Source organism: Malus sylvestris, chromosome 16, assembly GCF_916048215.2.
Source record: "Malus sylvestris chromosome 16, drMalSylv7.2, whole genome shotgun sequence".
NCBI classification, from domain to species: Eukaryota; Viridiplantae; Streptophyta; class Magnoliopsida; order Rosales; family Rosaceae; genus Malus; species Malus sylvestris.
Window position 1 is genome coordinate 24,096,955 of NC_062275.1, and position 7,978 is coordinate 24,104,932.

Here is a 7,978-nt window from a genome sequence, read left to right on the forward strand (position 1 = left end):
CTTGGAACCACTCGGACTTCCAAAGAAGCGCATTTGAAAACTTGTGAAGACCGCCCAACCGTCTGGACATGTAGTGGAAGAGAGAATATCACTATGACTTTATTCTTGAACCTTGGTTATAACGGACAAGAAAAACTTTTTCTCTCAATTTCCCACGTGACCAATTCTCTTTTTTTTTTAATTGTTGTCAAATTAGGTTGTGTTACTCTAGCATTGTTGACCAATTCTCATGATTAAAATAGGTATTTATTCAAAATCTATTTCATCCATCCTCATCAAATCCTCACCATAAGTAACCTCCAAATATTCATTCAAAATAGGATTCATTACCTAAATTAATTAATTGATTTTCTAATTAATTAATTAATTAATTTTCTAATTGATTGCAAGATATTATGTCCATTACACCCTAAAACCACCAAATGAAGTCGGTTCCCACCTCTCCAAAGGGGGCCGGCCACACCCCTATAAATACCACCTCATTTTCTTCAAAAACCTAAATTGAATCATCTTGCAAAATCCTCTAACACTATGTTTAGATGAAGAAATTTAAGATTACTAATGAATTTTAAAATGACAGAAATTGAAATGACGAGATTTTATCTTCTAGAATTTGTGAATTTTCTTGTTTGGTTAATCTAAAAGAACAATGGAATTGAGAATGAAATTTGTTAATTTTAAACTCTCAATCATAGAAATCGGGAAATTACACATATTTACATGGAATTTAAACTTAGGAATTATAGGCTCCAAATTCCAAGTTTTTTTTGTTTTCAAGTGGAAATTCTAAATTTCTATGTTTATAAATCCAACAAGGGAATTGGTGCATGTCAATTTATAAATTCTGACTTTTATCCAAATTCTAAGTTTATTTCATTCATCCAAACATAGTGTAAATTCTCTAAATACTTTTCCCTCAAAATATTAACTTTGGCATCGAAGGTTCTTCTGCTAAAGTTCCTCCCATTCATCTTGGGCGCGTGAGGCTCTTGGTCTTGATCTAAGGTGTTAATTGTTTTTGTAGGTGCATTTTCGTCCAATAACAAGAATGAAGAAGTTTGCATCCACAGCTAGATTTGAAAACATTAAAAGGTAGTTTAATTAAATTAACTAATAAATTTAAAGTATAAACATAAAACTAATAAATTATTAAGGGAGCTATATTTAACCCATTCGGTTGGAGATGGTATATGAGTATGACTTGACACTATTCATTTAAAAATAATATTTTGTAAGGCTATAATTTTAGAGATGACTATATTTAGCTTTTTCAGTTTGAGATAACCTTAGCAAAAGGATCATCGGACAATTTGGCCAAATCCAAGAAGGAAACACGTTGTTTCTCATCGCAGGGCTACACTTTGGGTTATGGGTGTAGAGATAAACTGCATTAATCCCTGGTCTAAAGGTGGTAAAGACAAATTTTCATTTTTCTTATTAATTTCTTTAAAGAAAGTTTTGGTAGTTTTATGAACAAATTTTGTTAGTTGGATGTAGAGATACATAATTTAGATTGAAATGAAATTTTCCTATGTGAAATTGCTTTTGGTTATATGACATGGAATGTGTTGATCTTCAAAATTGTAATGTTAATAAATTAGAACAATGAGCCCATGATTGACATGGTATATGAACCAAAATGAATTGAACTTAAGGATGTAAGTCGTTCATTCCTCAATACTAGACTACATTTACTGTGCTGCTCATAAATATTATTGCATGACTAATATAACGGTGGACTAACACATCCACTCTTCTCTTTCACGCTTTTTCCGACCCACTTTTTTTATATAGGCCCCTCAGCTGTGGGGTCCTTCAATCTACCATTTCATGTGCCACCGACTTGGACCATCATGCAGACATCTTTCCACGAAACCAGCCAGGTTTTTAATGCAGACCATCATGGTTTTGCATGTCAAGCGGCCCACTCGGACCTTGATCTAATCCCAACTCTCTGTGCGCTATCCTCACCAATTTTATGTCCCATTTTAATTCTCTGCGGCTAACGGTGAGTCGCTGGATAGTCTGATTGACACTTGGTAAACATGCCCTTAGATACTTGTGCAATAAAGCTGTCAGCTCATGTGTTTCTAGCGGTTGGGTGACTCATTTTTTATCTCGGTCGGCTCAAACTCATTAGGCCTTGGGCTCCTCAGTCTCTCTTAGGCCCTTTCTCCGTCCGCGCCATTTAGTGAGCCTAAAAGTGCCCAGTATTAACAAGTCATCTAACTCCTTAGTCAAGGGTTCTATCTTAGACATGGAGTTATAGTGGTCGGTCGGATCTACAGTAGTCGGCCGGTCTGTGGCTCATCGTCATTGTTGTGTCAATCGGCTTGGTCTCGTCTGTATCATTTTCAAAACAGTGTTCAAGAGATGTTTGGATGTAGGACCACACAAACAAAAGGGCACGGGAAGGACACCGAAAATGGAAGGCAAACAATCGTTGCAATTCTTCGATTAGTCAAGTCAAGGCATTTTCCTCTGTAGACAGAGTGGGCTCATGGCCTTACCCGAGTGTTTAACCATTCCCAACCCTGAAAATTACAACTTTGCAATTTTTGAGTAAGCTGACTTCATATTTCTTGTGGGAGTCCATGCGGGATCGTTCAATTCTAATGCCATTAGATCATGGAAGACGACATGCGTGGGTGCATATGGTGGGTCGATTGGGTTGGGGTGCGATGCAGAAGAATTCTCACTGGGTTGGTCGAATAAGTTTCAAGCATTTTCATTGGATGGACTATGGAGGACTATCCATGTTGATGAGAGATTTTTCTATGTACATTGAGCACACGCTGGCATTCACGTGTCCTAACTACAAAACAACAACAACGTTCAACGGTTTTTCACAAGATATTTTTTGAAACTATGCAAACTAATTCTAGCAATAAAGTATACAAAACTGATTCTGCAAATGATTTACACATAATTAAGTAGTTTTTTTTTTTTTTTTTTATCACAAGATATTCTTTGAAATCATACAAACTGATGCTACTGATAAAGTACAAAATTAATTTACAAATAATTAAGGGAACTGTTATTAATACTTCAAAAATCTCATTTTACATTCCTTACAAGTGTATTTTTCTTTTTAATTATAGAAAGTTTGGAATATCAAATGAGATTTTTAGAGTGTTAATAATAATTCTTATAATTAAACTGATTATACATATAGTTAATCTATTTATTTTCAGAAGATATGTTTCAAAGTATACAAATTGATTCTACTAATAAAATACAAAATTGATTCTAATAATAAATGATACAAACTGATTCAAGTAACAAAATACAAAATTGAATCTATGTGTAGTTAAACCGATTCTAGTCAGCTTTTTAGCCAAAATGATAATTGAATTGGCAAAACTCCTCATTTTAATTCCTGAGATTTGAAATCGATAGAATTAGTCCTTAAGTTTGTTCATGTTGGTCATTGCATAAAAAATCTCTGTTAAATAAGGATTAAATTAACAAAAATACAAAAATTGAAGGTCTTTTGTCATTTTATCCTTATTTCATTTCATGGAATGACCAAAATTATTCGACAAAACTCAGGGACCAGTCCTATCGATTTTAAATCTTATGGACAAAGTGAAAAGTTATGCTAATCTTATGGACCATTTTAGTTAAAAACCCTCTAGTAATAAAGGATGCAGTCTGGTTCTACATATAGTTTTGAAAGTGCTCCTCGAAAAATATTCGAAGATTGGTTAGGCTAATGATAGGCGGTGTAAATTCGTTGAGGTATATGTTGGTTGAGCTCTGTTAAGTAACAACTCTATCAGAGGCATGGACTAAAATTTTTAAATTTTTGTTTGCTTGTTTTTTGGGTTGAGTTTGTTGGAGTTTTTGTCTCCATGAAATGATTCAAGCTAAATGGAAAGTAAGGTTCTCTATTTATTTATTTATTTTTATTTAAAGACTAGAAACTTTCATAACCAGGGCGAAAAACCAACAGAACAAAGAGCCCACAAGAGGAGCAAGCACAGCCAAAAAACAAGGAGGGTATGTGGGAAAACAAACAACAGATGCTGCCACAAAGGCCAGACATCTTCCCACCACACCCCAACAACTCAAAAAACCCTTAATGGGGGCAAGGAAGTAAGGTTCTCTATTTTAAAACACGTCATTGATTGATAATTTAGGCATTTCTGGAGAGCAACTTATATAAACAGACTCACCGTCACGTAACGTCCCAGTTTAATAATAGAGTGGTGTTAAGCCCATCCCATTGGTTTATTACTCCACCCACTTTAAAATATAAATGCCAATGACAAATATCTCCTCTTATAAAATGACATTTAAGGACTTAAACAATAACTACTAACATTTTGCCACATTCCACACCCGCACGCTTCTCTAACGGTGGCATCGATGCCAACTCCTCTCTCTTCAAATTCCTTTCTCTCATGACGAATGACAGCCTTAATCTAATTCAGGCGGAATGGAGATTGTGTACAGCGAAGGGAAATATATGGGTGGAGCCGTGCGAGTGGGTGGTTGTGAGGCTATGACTGTTCTACGAAGGGTGGCATGAGGTAGGGCATAGGTGTTGGCGCGGTTGAAATTTGGGGGGTTATGGTGTTGTTGGGGTTTTGGAGGTTTGAATTTTTTTTGCAGCGAGTGGCGAGAGTTATGTCTTTGAAGGTCAATCTTTAGAACACAACCCTCAAGCCAACAAAAACAATAAGGGAGCGAGCAAAGTAATTCTCACTGCAAATGTACCAAAGTGTAGCAATGCATTCACATACTTATATTTCTTGCCCATAGTCTGATATTCAATCTTTAATTGGCACTCTGACTTGGTTTTTATGATGATATATATGTACCAGTACATCTTTTGCCATCTTCGTCCTTCTTCGAGCTTGACCCAGAAAAGAGGTGACCATGGACCTTCCATGTCTGCCTTGATGGATTCTTGTTTGTTTGAATTACTGTGTCCCATGATTGGTTTTTTTTCTTGAGATAAATATATTTACATGTATATATACGTATATAGATTTATATATACATATTACAGAAAATAAAATTTAAAGAACTTGAAGATATTTAATAGGTTATAATTGGAATAATGGTGGGTGGGAAAAGAGTGCGATGTGAGCTTTTACACGCGACGTCAGAGCATAAGTAAAGTACAGTAGTGTGGGTAAGGATCATACCCTTAGAGGTAGTCACCTATATTGAGATTCGCCAAGAATCCTCGTCGATACGAACTTTCAGTAGCTAAAACCTGGAGGGGTGAAAAACAAAAAACGTGAGTGGGCAAAAACAAAGCTTTTTTGAAATAAATATATAAGCCAGGTGAAATAAAACAATATAAATGATATGTCAGTCGGAGTCACCTAACGTGACCTGTACGGCTGAATCTATAGCTCATCAAATATGCCTGCACATGAGTCGGAACCACATATTATGGTCTGTACGACAAGGCTGGGTGTAAATAAGTACGCTCAAGTGCTACGATCACGTGAAGGCTGTGCGATAAATCACGGGTCACCTACGAGTCGGAACCACCTATTGTGGTCTATATGATAGGGTTGTGCACCAAACTTGGATCCAAGGTGAGTGTGCAATGTGGGAGGTGAATTTCACGTGAAGGACTGTACCCTGGCCACGGGTGGGAGCACTAACATCGGGGTGCAGGATAATGAGCTTTAAATGCATCTACGTATAATCATAAACAATGCATCCACTATCATCAATATATACTCAACTAAAGCTTACCTAGGTGTCTGCAACATCAAGCAACAATATACATATCTATAATTATGCATACTCTAAAACATAATGCAATTGACATGGCATTTAAAACGTAAATCCATTTAAAACAATTTCTGGAAAAATGTAAAGTATATATACGAGGTTCTTGTTGTTCCTAGCGAGTTTCTCTTGGCCGTTGTCGTTGGTATACAGATTGCCATGAGCTAATGTGCCAAGGAAAATTTAGGAGTAGCTTGCTGCAAATTGTTTTCGCCTAGTTATGTTTGTACTCGGCGAGCAACTCCATTGAATCATGCCATCTTGATCTTTATAATTGTTTGTGATTTGCTTCTCTTGGTGGGATCTTTGAGCATTTTGCACCAAACGACAAAAATGGAGTGTTTTGCAGTTATAACAAGTTAGTCGAGAGTGCATTGCTTCGAATGTAGGTCGTGATCGAATGCAGTTGTTTGGTCTACCAGTTTTCGACATGTGTTCCTCAAAAGTTTTTGGGTTTAGACTTCAAAGAGTATCAGGGGTATTAAATTTTTGACCATGACTGTATTTCGGCCATTAACACATCCTAAAAGGTCGAGGTTAATGTCTCTCGGTTTCATGAATGCTTGGATACGGTGGATCTGTGGAGTGTTCAAAAAGTATAATTTCCTTAACCATTCGGCTTTCGGGCCGAAGCTCAAGGAAACTGGGGGGCTATATTTAGACCCAAATTTACATCATCGGCCTATGCAATCAAGGCCGTTGCGTGAGCATAACACACAATCGTCGGATGGATGGTGAAGATAATTTTGTTATTGTTAAAAGATAATATTATGGTTTTATCATAATAATTATCTTTTAATATGAATTATCTTGACATATTCTTAAGCGGGATGGATGCAGATTATATCCCCAAGCAAGCGGCACAGTTCAAATTGATTTGGGGTGTTTGGCGTGTGGTGGTGGTGACAGATTTACAAGTAATCAGAAATGAATTTAAAATGAATTTGAAATTCATTAAATGGGGATCAGGATGCATGGATATATCATGAAGAAGCCTAGATAAGCCTGGCTCCTGGTGATGATGTGATAAGCCTAGGTTTTTATTCTGAAAAGTCATGAATAATCATGAAAGACAAATGGCACATGCTCCTATCTTGTCATGAGGTCTGTTAGATGGTTTTTTGATAAAAAAAAATGGTCTCTTAAGTGATCAGGTTATGTTGCAAATAAAATGCAATTTATTATGCATGCATGGTTGCACCTGGACCAACATGGTGGAGAAATAGAAGTTTCAGTTGGAATAGGATGCATTCATTTGGTCAGGTCACGCATGTGGAAAGATATATTTATCTTTTCAAGGAGAATTTCTTGGAGATATTGGACAGCTAAGGTGATTGGACACAAGTTTTGAGTCAACGTAGCAAGTGATGTTCTACAAAGTTAGAGTGGCAATTGGACTCTACAAAGCTATTAGGCCATGCCAAGCGAAAGACAGCCACTATAAATATAGAGTCACATGTAACATTTCAAAGGCCCATCCAATTCAACACACAAACTGCCCTGCGCAAACTCTCGCTCTACGTGAAACCTCTGAACAACCTTGAGATTTTTATTTTCTTTTTCCCGCCGACACATCTTCAGTTTGGATAAACAACACTATGAAGGCAACCGGCGATATCTTTAGTTTGGATAAACAGCACTGGAGCCGTAGAATCAGTCGATCAAGGAGCACCTTCAGTTTAGATAAATAGCACTGGAGCCGTAGAATCAGTCGATCAAGGAGCACCTTTAGTTTAGATAAATAGCACTGCTTCTCGGCTGACTGATTACCTATCCAAGTCTCAGTCGACAAGGATTTTCGAGTCCTTGTTGGTAGAGGTCATCTCATCAGCCTTCTCGGCGAAGTGAGACGTTACCAGGTTACTACATTGGGCACATTGAAAGCTGAATTTGAAATTAAACTTCATAAAATTAGCAATCTTGTCTTCAGGCTCTAGAACCCGAAGGCCGAGACGTGTTTCTTCCTCAGCCGTAGTCGCAAGATTAAGAAGTCAGTAGCACGCTTAACGCAACATCAACACATTTTACTCCCCGACCGAGCTCGGCGGACGAGTTGGCACGCCCGGTACATAACCGAAGGACGTAGTTAGCTTATTAATTACTAGGCATGCGCGCCACATAGGTTTGGTAGATTTTAGGGTCAACAAGTAGCTTCCCAATCAATCATCCATTCTCTGCCACTAGCCCTAGCTTAGGCCAGGGACGGTGGCTATCATTTTTC